Raw genomic sequence first — 13,271 nt, forward strand, 5'->3', positions numbered from 1 at the left:
CTGCAGGTGTTATCTCTGTTGTTGTGATGATAATTGGAAGAAGTTTACTGTAGCGTCGCTTAGTCATTGTTGTTGTTTTATTGGGTGCCTCAACTTACTGGATTGTAAACTATTATTCACTCGGTTTTGATTCCCACAAAAACAACTTCCTTTTCATACCGGTACAGTAATTCATGTATGGAAGGCCTACGATGAGCTGCTGTGTCCTACAGTACATTGTCGCGTCTGTTACTGTAATTTGAATATCATTTACTGTAACATCATTGTGTCATTAGACTACTCCAACACTACATGATACAGCCGGTCAATTTCACAACGGGCTATTCACCTGATGACCCGCAAACTGGTATATTGAATTACCTTAACCCTATCGTTCCCTGTTAGTTAGCACGCCATCAAAGGAGTTTCATTCCCGATGTAACTCACTATCACATATTTTGAAATTAGTCTGAGCCAGTATTGGGTGTGACCCTTCATGAGATTATAATCCACATCTTGGTAACGTTAAGAATATTATCGTCACATTGTTCGTGTGTCCGGGCATTGATCACACCTCAAGAACCAACTGCTCTTGAATCTCGAACTTTATCACAATGCTGTCTCATGTATAGGCCTCTTTGGCGAGTACGATGATTGGTATTTCCTCTGGATTTTCTGATGGTTCACCCCTCAGCTTATTCCACCTGAAGGTTAATCACTAAAGATACCTGGGGGGCGTTAGGTATGGTTGAGTTAGCTTAAGTTGGTTAATAATCAGGTGAATTAAGCTGGGATGGATCTTCAGGTCCTACTTTCCCAGCTTATTTTTTTTTAGGATTTATGACCACTGTTGAGTATCTGTGTAGGTGTAAACGTAAACAAGTTGAATTAAATAACACTGGATCTTCATGAAACACTGTAGGCGAATATAACCCAACAATGTTATGGACGAGTATGGTAATTGCAAGTTTCCATTTCTATTTTGTGGAGTATATTCATAAACACATTAGCAGATGCACTCTTTGGTTCTACTATCTAAAAATTCCCCTAACACAAATGTTGGAGATCACTTCCTTGAGTATTATTTATCTGTGACTGGAGGTTCAGCATTCTTAGTAGACCCGGGAGCTAGATATCCACACGGTCTTTCATATCACTCTGTCTGCTCTCTTATCCTTCTCCTCCTCCGCAGCCAATTATTTGATGGTAAAAATTCTTCCCGGAACATCAAAGAAACTTATGCCGGTATGCAAGTTTCCCGACACAGGGAGGGAACCAGCCAGTGGGAAATACTCGCACATTCAGCACCCAGACAATTTTCCCCAAAGGATCACAGACAAGCCGTCCTGGGCAATCCCATCTCGGTAAAGATTGTCTCACCTATGCTTGAGAAAAATTCATCCCGACATGAAAAAGCCCGTCTCGAGCGCCTTGGGTGGTCTATATAAAAGTGAATTTCTACAACCTTTTGCAAACTCGCCACTGGACACTTTGTTGACTTGTAGATACGTGACGGCGTTCTTCCTCTCATTGTCTCTTACCCATTCTGTTCACCTGGGTACTTGAGTAGGCGTGAGGCTCATTGATGCGGTTCGTCTTCACTCTTGTTGTAGGGTTGGCTGCTTGAGTCTTCTTTAGTATGATAAAATAAAGCCTTTATACCTGTAATATGCTTAAGAGTTGATACATCTTTTTTTTTTTTTACAAGCGACAAAAATACTGGACAAAAATTAAACACAACTTGAAATGAAGGTTATACGATACCATTTTGTAGATGATACTACCAGTGATTGTCACCAACACCGCCCCCAGGAGGATTATGTTTTGTTGAAACATATATCATCACCTTTGCTACCAGTACTGCCAGCACCATGTATCATCATCACCACTACCAGTACTACCAAAATCAAGCATCACCAGTACTACCAGCACCATGAATCTTCACCACCACTACCGACACCATGCAACACCACTACCACTACCAGTACTACTAGCGCCATACATCACCAGCAGCACTAGGAAGCACCAACAGCGGGCCATCACAAGTCAGCGAGCGCGACTTTGAATGCAAATCCCCGGCAAGTGGGGCTGCGGACCGGGGAATGATCCAATATAGCGGGCGGGTGGCTGCCCTCCCCGGGATGGACGATCATGGTACTGATGACGTCCTCTGCCGCGTCGGAGGAGGAGGAGGGGTGTGGGGGTAGGAGGGGGGAGAAGAAGGAAGGGAGAAGGGGTGAAAGGAAGTTAGGGGGGGTAGGGGAAAGGGGTAAGAGGAAGTTAAGGTAGGGGAGGGGATGAGAGGAAGAGGAATGGGAGGAGAGGGAGATCGAGTGAGGAAGGGAGTATATTGGGAGTAAGGGTGAATAGGGGGAGGAAGAGAGGATCGGGAAAGGAAGGGAGTGAGGAAAGGGTGAGGGGGAAATAGGGAGAGAGGTCAGGGCAAGAGAAGCGAATAGGAGAGAGACAAGGGAAGGAAGTACAATGGTATATAGGGGAAGAAGAGGGGAGAGAAAAGGAAGAGAACGAGAAAAACAGATCAGGTATAGAAGAAAGGCACATGGAGGAAGAGGAGATAAAGGAAGAGGAAAGAAGGGGGAGGAAGAGAAGCATGTGAATGGTAAAGAGGGGAGAGAGGCTTCAGGTAACAATGGAAAATGAGAAAACAAGAAAATTGATGATGGTGTAGTAGTGGAAAACAATAGAGAGATATCACATGCCAGGGGTTAAACAACAAGAGCCACAGTGTCAATAAGATGTTGTTGATGATACATATTAAGTTAATTAATTCACTGGACGTTAACCATTGAATATTAAAGAAGATATATTTATCTTCCTTCTCTGTGTCTAAAAGAGTTGTAAACACATGACTCGAAACAAGTACAGGTGCATTTTAACCAAGGTACGTGGCTTAAGCAAAACAAGACGAAACGAGTTCAGTAATCATCAGTATTTTCTCTCATCACGGTCCAGCTACACGTCCGTACCCACCTCTTGTGACGCTCTGTTCATTGTACTACCAGCAGGAGTGGAGAGCAAAAAACTACCATTTTTTTTTAATTATTTAGCCATTCTGAATTATTTCGCGGTTGGAGTCCATTGGTTCCTACAGTATATCCGCCTTGAGGAATTAATGGCTTGAATTGGATTTGGATTTTTGTCATGTTTATTTAATTTTGTAATGATAAATTCAGGGTAGAGGGAGGGTCAATGATTTTAGATGGCTGCATGTGAAGTGATTACAAGCTAATTTTTTTATTTTGGGGGGGAGGGGGTATTTGTTTACTGTCTTTGTTATTAAGGGTGTGGCCTTAAAGAACCGCAGAACTACTAGTTGTATACACTGGCTTTAATAACACACTCAATTGATTTTGGTAAGGTCCAATTGATACAGTTTTAAGACCTTTTGCCTGACTCAGGTTTTTGTATTGCAGGATAAGACTTGAGTGTCGAACAAGAGAGAAAGACTTCAGATGAATCTCAACCCTGGTCACACATAAAGAAGGCTTTAACGTAAGTACACTTGAGAGTGTTTTTGGGCGTGTTTTATGGCAGGTTTAGAGGTAAAACATTTATCATTATAACGAAACAGTTTTAGAATTAAATTTTAACAAAGAACAAGTGAAAAGTGGCTTTCGTGGTTACCACACAATTATGTTCTCATCTCAACTCCTCTATTAGGATGTGGGATATATTTGACGGTGGGGCTTGATGGACCAAAGAAGGGCAAAGTGTCGGTGGTCTGGGCCAAAACTATTGTTCCTCTGTGCTTGGTTCAGGGAGAAGACTTAGGATATCTGAAGGCCTGACCCGGAACACCACTTAGCTCACAGGAAAATTTTCCCGTGCCGGGAATCGAACCCGGGCCTCGCGGGTGAGAGCCGCGTATCCTAGCCACTAGACAACACGGGATATATAAAGGAACGATAAACAATGAAAATATAATGAAAAAGAGGTGAAAAAATAAAACGAAAAGAATTAGATTGTTGTTACGAAAATCAGGGTAAACGATTGTTACACTACAGAGTCCCGTGGTTCATGGTCACCAACATTAAGTTATTACAGCTGTAGCAATATTCTTCTTTCTTCTTTTTTTTCATTCTTCTTCGTTGTTAAACTCTCTTGATGGTATTACTGGGAATGAGGTTGAACAATGAGGACCTCTCCCCCTTCACCATTAACTCGATTTCCTGAGTTGGCCTGCAGGTCAGTAGGATTAATGGAGACCTGACCCTCATGTCTCCATTATAAAGGGAGAGTGAAGTGTGGGAAGCAGTGGTTGACATATTCTTCAAACTGTCTGTATAGATTGAGAAATAATGCATAACATCACTCACTACCGTCGTTTGTCCTCTCAGAAGGGAAGATAAATTAAATAATGGTTTATTAATGTAAATTATTTGGTAGAAGAATTATAGGAGTCGTGTGATTTAAGGCTCTGTGTTTTGTTTACAAATTTATGAGCCGATGGAGTCTATTCACTCACCTGGACTGTCTGAAGGAGGGACGTTATTATTGTTTGGGGATTGATACTGTTATTTATTGCAGAGTTTGGTTTATTATTTGTCACAGAAGAAGTATTACGGTCTTAAAATGGATAAGGAACTCCAGGTCTTGAGAGACAATGTTGACTTGAAGTATGAGATGGAATGTGTATTTCTCTTGTTATGTTATGAAATTTGTAATGTTTTGTAATAACCTAATGACTATACAGGACTCAATGACCTAAAAAAAACTATAATTTATATACGCGTATTTACTTAATTCCCAATATGAACCAGAATGATATACAGTATAGGAACATTTTATATGCTGCTACATTTAATTACTAATTTTCCGGTAAGAGTTTTCCAATTAATTTTGAGATGAAGCAGATGACCAAACTTTCCAGACTTCTTGAGAAGGAATCGATTTTTTTACATAAAATTTGATCATAAATTCGTTCGTTCAACACGCCGGGAAAAAAAATTATAACTGCGATGCTTTTAGCTGTGAAAAACCGTTAATCCCCGTTGTGAGAGCCGTTGATGGACGGATTTAAGAGAGGTTTAAATACGCCCAGCGGAATATTGTGCATTAGTGGACAGTTACCATAGTGCACGGGAGTCAGTGTATAGAGTGTAAAAGGTTCTTTAAGTTCATGACCATATAGTAATACGCGTAATAATAATGAGAAGAATAAGAAGAAGAATGATAAGAACTATGGTAAGAACAATGATAATAATAAAATACGGTTGGATTGGAGACACCTCATTGGACAAACGGGTTGGGTAAGTTTGCGAATTAGTGAGTGTTATCATTGATGAAATTGTTAGTAATTATTGTCAGTTTTTTCATCCATAAACATTGAATGTTAAATTAGTATTAGTATCCCACAGTTCCAGGTCATGTTATTAACTTGTATAGCTCACCGTTGTTAACTTAACACTGGTAAAAAGGATTACTGGTACACTACACGTTATATATCATTGGCCTTGGATTTTGTTACGATTTCAGAGTATTAACGACTTGGAGCTGGAGACAATATTCCATCATTAGTGTATTGGAATAAACTTATTCATGAAGTTCCGTATGGTTGAGGATTACATTACCGTACGTCGATGTGGAATATTACCTAACCTAACATATACTAAAATCGTTATATAAAAAAGTATAGAGGAAATCCAGTTCATAATTCATAAAAAAAGGAAAAACAAAATAGCATCGTAGTTTGTTGATTTAAAAGGACCAAATGACCAAAGGGGCGCAACACCAGCGTAATTATCCAGATGGATGGATTTACTCATAGATATATCTCCATGGCGCATATTACATAAATAACATGTTTATGCTTTTAACGGCCATTTCACTGACGTTACCAGAATATTATGAACATTGTTATTTGTCAAAGGTATCCAGTAAAATTATTATAGGAATTGTTTTACTATTAATTCTTGCTCCCCGAAAGTCTGGGAGTAGACTATTATTATTATTATTATTATTATTATTATTATTATTATTATTATTATTATAGTCTGAAATTCTACTCAAATTTTAATGCTGTAACTGAGGATTTAGTTAGAATGAGTTTGGGGTTGGATTTGGTCATGGTTAAATTAGGTTTTTGGTTAGGTTAGGGGTAAGTTGGGTAAAGGTTACGGTAAATTATGGTTAGGATGGATGTAGTTAAGCTAGGATATGGTTAGGCTAGGTTTTGGTTAGGTTGGGTTATGGTTAGACTATAGGTTAGGTTGTGGTTCGATTAGGTTAGAACGTTAGATAATAGTAAGGTTATGGTTAGGTTAGCATGGCTTATGGTTTGTATTAGGGGTAGGTTAGGTTACATTATGGGTTGATTAGGTTAGAGTTGGTTATAGTTACGTTAGGTTTTGGTTACGTTATGTTTTTGGATAGGTTTGGTTAGCTCAGTTTCTGGGTTTGTGACAGAGAGAAAGAGAGAACATGTGAGAGAGATAATTTGAATTGATAGATTGGGAATGAAAGTGATATTGAGAAAATAATTCAGAGAGAAAGATTGAGAGGGGGGGGGGTACCACTACTATGTGTACTATTAATACCACAGTATCGTCCACAACGTGCCTCAGTTATGCCAGAGTGGTTGTAGGTGAGGTGGCCGGTTCGCAATCCTATAAGTCCTCGGCCTAAGCCAACCATTAGGATTGGGCTTGATTCAGTCAGGGGCCCATGAGGACAAAAGATCATAAGAAGCAGTGGTTCCCAACCTTTTCAACCTCACGGACCAACAGCGATTGAGAAGAAAAAAATCTACGGTCCGGTAAATCTTTAGCAGCGGACCGTAGATTGGGGACCACTGAATTCTATTTACGATTCTTCAAACCTAAACTAATAATCAAACTATAGGTGTCAGGGAAGCGCTCAGCTGGAAACACTTGACGAAGAATTATCGCGACGGGGAAACGACCAGCTTCTGTCAAACACACCATGTGGGAATTAGCATGGACTTGTGGAGGAAAATTTCCCGTGCCGGGAATCGAACCCGGGCCTCGCGGGTGAGAGCCGCGTATCCTAGCCACTAGACAACACGGGATACATTTCAGGAGTCACATACTTTCTTATTTACCAGAGCGCGCAAATATGGATAGATCTCACTGGTCTCCGTATCTCTGAGGCAGGTGAGGCGACAGGACCGTTGTTGACCACTGTACGTGCTGACCAAATGTGAACTTCCATGACGATTGTATTGAATAAATGTATGTCGAAGAGCATGTTTCACTGGAGATGCTGTACAGTCTGTACTCCGAAAGTTATAGTCTTGCGATAATACCATTTTGTACATCAGATCACCCTACTTATCGAGTAAGGAATCACTCCGACAAAAAATGCCCTCCTAGCGTTCTTTACATGAAACCTGACTTTTTTGGGGGTGTGACTCCTTGGTTAATTCAGCAAACTGTTTGCCGTTGTTTGTACACCTGCGCTGTTTATGTACTCGTATATGCTGAATCGGTGTGAACTTGTACGGTGATTGTACTGATTCTGTCAATATAAAAAAAGGACAGCTGGAAAATACTAAAAAAAAATCATTACTTTTACCTGACAAATGAATCTCTTAATTTATGATAGTTGCTGCCCAGCTTATGCTGTAACAGAGAGCAGGGCGCGTAAAGACGGTAATAAGTAGAGCGTATTAATTCATTACATCATCCACATTAGGTAATCATGATAAACTGAATACTGTAATGAAAATCACCCAAATAAATAAATAACCTTCACAATAGTTAGTACATACGTAATTACTTACATGTTACGTTTATGACAATTTAATGTTGGCTTTTCATAATAAATTTTTGTTTATTATATTTCTGCCTTTTTCACAAATATTTCATTAGTAGTGTGATGTTCGTATTCTGCAAATTGACAAAGCTTTATTAGTAATTAGTTAATATGATTAGTGTATCAATATTTTTTCAAAACTACGTATTTACAAATTAAATAAGAACGCGATTTTTTTTGTTTAACCGGTGATTATAAAAAAAATAGTGTATATTATAAATAACGCTACGCATTTTCGCCATTCGAGGATACTTTATATTACTGAAGTGGTCACTCATATTTTAAGCAGAATGAATGCAAAGATAAGTCAGGTGAACGGCTGTGACTATTAGTTAAAACTCAGTGACCGACTGTGGCGACCAGTCGAGTGAACGACTGTGATGAGCGGTCAATTGTAAGTGAAGTCAATGAAGAGGAGAGTGATATTATTGGTAAACTTATATCACAGAACATTGTACGAGGAAGGATTTTCTGTAGTCAGAGGTACCGATCTAACTGATACATCAAGTCGTCTGCAGTTCTTGCTCATTTATTATTCCACCAGACCATGAAGATTTTGGCTGACTGCACGCCTCCACTGTAGAGACAGTGGAGGCGTGCAATGAACGTAGACAGTGCGAGTATACAGACAGGGGTAATCAATAAGTCGGTTACTCTAACAGCCATCACCAGCTTATTGCTTTCAGACTACTGCCTACTCACCCTTCTACTTTTATGTATATTGGTTTGTGTCATAATTCTTACATGAGTCTGCTAAATTTCCGGTCACCCGTGTAACTATCCCACGTTGTATAGCAACTCATCATAAAATATGATCATTAGAGGAAAATATTTGCCCCTGAGTGAGGATGGAACTCAACCTTGAGATTATGAGAATCATGCGGTACTTACTGCGCCATCGAGGCAGTTAATCTTGCGCAAGCTCACAGCGCATTTTAGCTGAAATATGTTTCACTCGTGTTAGGGCGATAATCCAAGACAACCGCATTGTCGCCACTATATGAATTTTACAAGCCAATATCCCAAAATATCGAGAGCCCAGGCGTTCGAAACAACATAAAACATCTGGCGAAGACCAACACAACCCATCGCAACCGATACATATATCGAAACAGTTTATTTAGCCAGAAAAACACAGGTACAGACTGGATAATGATAACAATATTAACATGGCTGAGCCAGTTGAGAACACGTATGAGGATTATTCTAATAAGTAGTATAATAACTGAGTCTATATCGAAGAGGTCCAGTGACTTAGCATGGCATTTTTATTAGCGGCCAGAACATTGAAATGTTGCATTTTATGACAAGGTTTTTAAGTGCTTGTTCAATTTTATAAGGGAAAACTTCTAGTACAAGTATTCCTAAATGTGTGAGAATAATGTCTTGTTTGGTATTAGTTAAATTAATTGTCTAAATTTCACATTAAATAAGTTGGAGAAAAAAATTATAATGCTATGTCAGATTTTGCAAAATGAAATAGACTCATTAATACTGACAGGATTATTTATTGTGTAAGGAGTGGACAACACCTGTGATCAAACTAAACAGTAGGTTACCTGGTGGGTCAAGTAGTAGAAAGAATATCTGCCTCGAGTGAGGATAGCTCACGGCCCTAAGAACACGAGACTCTTGTCTTTGTCTTATTTTGAAATTTCTGGCCTTGTGGCCATTACGGCCGGATCTAATACCTTCTTCCTTGATTGGTCTTCTGCACCACTCTTGAGGTTCTTTTTTGGTCTTCAGTCTTGCTCAACAAACTGATGTTCTTCTTTTGTTGTTTTTGGTTTTTGTTTACTGCCGTCCCCTGATCCTTAACACAACCAGTCGGCGGCGCTCTTGTTCGTACTGGCTGTACTGTCAAAATGTTTTTATTGATAGATTTGTGTTGCAAGTGACACAGATGGGAGGGAAGGAGTTGTCTATATAAGGTTGTTGGTGGGTCAGATGTGTGCAATTTTAACTTTAGTCTGGCGAGGGCCACCTCCTCCTTCCTGTTCCTTCTGTATGCCGAGGGCCAGATTCCGAATGTTAATTTTGTAATGTTTGGCTTCATTTATCTCGTCAACTAATCTTTTATCTTGATGGAGAGATTCTAAAATGCTGCTGTACACTAAGTGACCAGAGACTAATAATAATACAGTAAAGTCACCCAAAAGAGTCCTGTCGTGAACCATGAACCCCGAGATTCAGAATCTTGAATCCGAAGCATTTATGGACAGAATAATGTATCAGCGTCTCAGTGTCTACTGCTTCGGGTTCACGAGTCTGAATCGTGGTTCGCTACAGGACTTTTTTGGGTGACTGTACATGTATAATGTATATTAGTATGATGTACAGTACGTCTTAGAGAAAAATGTCTGCCCCGAGTGAGGATCGAACTCACGACCTTGAGATTATGAGACTCACGCGCTGCCTACTGCGCCATCGAGGCACTTAAATGTACAGTCTCGTTCAAAATTCTTCAAACACAGCTGGCAACTCAAGGCAGTTTGTTTACTACAGTACGTAGTAAAAATCATGAATGAATGTAAAAGGTTATCGGTAATTGGTTACTTAGTTCCCTGTTGCTTAATTAATGGTTGGGTTTTGTTGTTTCGTATTATATTATACTACGTACTATAGTAAACAAACGGCCTTGACTTGCCAGCTGTCTCTAGCAGTATTCGAAGAATGTTGAATGAAACTGTACATGAGCAAGAGCTAGAATGCGCCCTCAGTGCGCATTTAGTTTCGCGCGCGTTTTGGAGATAGAACACTGCCATGCATAGTCCGTAGATTAGTAGTCACATGAATGTCTTATGGCATTGTTTGTGCCACGAGTCAGCTATAGCATTCATGATAGTCTTCTGGTACAACATCAAAATATGACCGAATATGTTTTACTTAGCTGCGCTGTATGGTTGCGCACTTGCGCTCACGCAATTTAGCTCAATTGCCTCGATAGCGCAGTAGGCAGCGCGTGAGTCTCATATGAGACCTCAACAGAAGCAGTTCAGTGCTGCTCGCTCAATTAAATACATTACAGAGGCGCCAGGCCCTCGGGGAGACCACCAACTCAGTGCACACAAAGGTGTGTCTGGACCGCTGGTGGCGAGGGTTGTGTGTGGGTTTAGTGAGACTTTTGCACCAAATTTTTATAGACTAACAATGCCACATTTATATATTTCATAAAATTTAAAATTTATTGAAGATTACCGAGAAAATTATGGAATAGTTATTCATATTTGTTTTTCCTTCTTAATTTACTTTGATTCTTTTGTTGTGTATCATTACTTACTGGTGTCGTTGGCACACCTCCGCTCCCTATATTTGAATGTTTGTGTACAGTATAGTGTAGATAATAGATCATCTATTTGCATGGGTATCAATGCACCTTGTCGTTTGTGTTTGTTATAATTTTGTTGTTATTGCATGCAATATTATTGTGACTAATAATATTGATGATGATAACAATAATACTATTTATATATTTATTATTATTTCTATTATTAGTATTATTATTATTATTAATATTATTATTATTATTATTATTATTATCATTATCATTATCATTATCATTATTATTATTATTATTATTATTATTATTATTATTATTATTATTATTTGGTTTAGTTAATTTTAGTGGATAGCCAGCGACGTTTGGGAGATCATTAAGCGAGGTTTTCTCTCTCTCGGTGTTTGACTTTCCCTCCGTAATATTTACTATGAAAGGCTTCTCTCAGGACGGTACATGGCGCAAATTGCAATAAGTCGCCGGGAAAATGTCGCCAGTTGAAGCTGCAATCCAGTCGGGAAGGTAATAAGGGGCAGTTCAGTGGTCTAATGTTGACATGACACTTGAGTTTTAATGATCCCTTAAACACAATGGTAAAGTACATTATTTTTAACCCATTTAACTGACACCACCTGTAAACCTTAAGACATTTTGACGTGTAGGAGAGAATTTGAGAGACGTTTTGACACACCTATGCTATGACCTCCCCTCTCAGGTCTTCATTCTCGCGAAAATTCTGAGACTTTTAGTCCGAGTTTGGCAATATGAGGTGGGAAGGAGGAGTGACCCTGACGCGAGGCACCACAGGTTGAAAACTTTGACAATGAAGACAAGTCAAACAGCCACGTCGGTGTTACTCGTTGGGTGGGGGAAGGGCACCACTTCTGCTGGTGGCGCTGACGGAGGAGGGAAAGGGGACTTAGGAGGGAGAGAGAGAACACGTATGTCAATATTATTACCTCGTGGGGACACTGGCCGATCCTGGGAGAGAAGGGGCTTTGAATGTTAGATGTGGTGAGTGAGGGAGAATGAAAAGAAGGGATGGGAAGGAGGTGAGAGAGATGTGTGGAAAGAGGTAATAGAAATGTGAGGGAAGGAAAGAGGGGAAATGGCGAGAAGGGAAGGTGGCTAAAGAGAGAGAGAGAGAGAGAGATTGACGGTTAACAAATTTATTGGTAAAGCTTAGAGTACAGTTTGCCTATTCTGAGTAGCTCAGTCAGGTCTTGACACTGAGGGTGCTATCACTTCCCATTGCCACGCAGGACCGAGGTTCATACACAAAGAAATACGTAGATCATATTCATTAACAGTATATGGAGGTCAGTCATGTGGGTGACGTCACTGTTCACTGCCATGGACAGAGGTTCTTACACAAAGACATACATCATATGCATTAACAGTATATATAGGTCAGAGTCATGTGGGTGCTCACTGCCACGCAGGACAGTGGTTCATATACATTGGAAGTCATATTCTATATGAAGACTAATCAGTGTGGGCTAGCCTATTTTGTATAAACAGCAAGAATGTCCTCAAGCACCCCTGATTCAATGTAATAATTACAAAGTTCATGATACAATAAGCCAGGTGGCTTGAAATCTTTGACAGTGTCACATTCAATAGTATAGTGTTCAAGTGTATGCTTTAAAGGTGTATCACAAATTTTACATGCTGAGTGTTCCGGTATGGGTACAGCGTCACTAACTTGCCAGATGTGTCTGTATCCTAGCCTAATTCTGGCCACAACTACGTCACATTGTCTGGTTCTGTCCTTATGCTGGCCATACCGATACCTCTTGTCACAAAATTTGTCATATTTACTAATGCTACAACTGCCAGGTCTCTGCATTTCTCAGTTCTTCTAGATTAGAGTTCATGATTCTGACTTGAATGTTTTTAAGTACAGCATTGGACAGGCCAAGTTCACGGTCATTATTTTCTTTCTTGCATGCCTAATTGGCGAGTCTATCAGCACGGTCATGATACCTAATTCCAACATGGGACGGAATCCACACAAATTCGATACGAAAGTTGTTCTCATTGGCAGTTATCACATTTCTTTTAATATCACAAACAACTTTAGATATATTGATTTCAAAGCACTTGAGTCTCAGAACATCACCAACCTCCATTTTCTTTAAGGTTGTCTGTAGCTAAGTAGATTCCAATTACTTCAGTTTGTGTTGTGCTGGCCCAGTTGTTCAGCCTTTGCTTGTTTAAC

General features: G+C 39.7%; 3 non-coding genes across 3 annotated transcripts; all 3 read right to left on the minus strand.

Annotated features, from left to right (window-relative positions):
- Positions 1-3,819: 3,819 nt before the first annotated feature.
- On the minus strand, positions 3,820-3,891 carry Trnae-cuc. Its single transcript has one exon. It is a non-coding gene; the product is annotated as a tRNA-Glu (tRNA).
- Positions 3,892-6,955: 3,064 nt separating this feature from the next.
- On the minus strand, positions 6,956-7,027 carry Trnae-cuc. Its single transcript has one exon. It is a non-coding gene; the product is annotated as a tRNA-Glu (tRNA).
- A 3,107-nt stretch (positions 7,028-10,134) lies between these two features.
- On the minus strand, positions 10,135-10,207 carry Trnam-cau. The gene has a single exon. It is a non-coding gene; the product is annotated as a tRNA-Met (tRNA).
- Positions 10,208-13,271: the final 3,064 nt, after the last annotated feature.

This window comes from Homarus americanus, unplaced genomic scaffold, assembly GCF_018991925.1.
Source record: "Homarus americanus isolate GMGI-L3 unplaced genomic scaffold, GMGI_Hamer_2.0 scaffold16430, whole genome shotgun sequence".
NCBI classification, from domain to species: Eukaryota; Metazoa; Arthropoda; class Malacostraca; order Decapoda; family Nephropidae; genus Homarus; species Homarus americanus.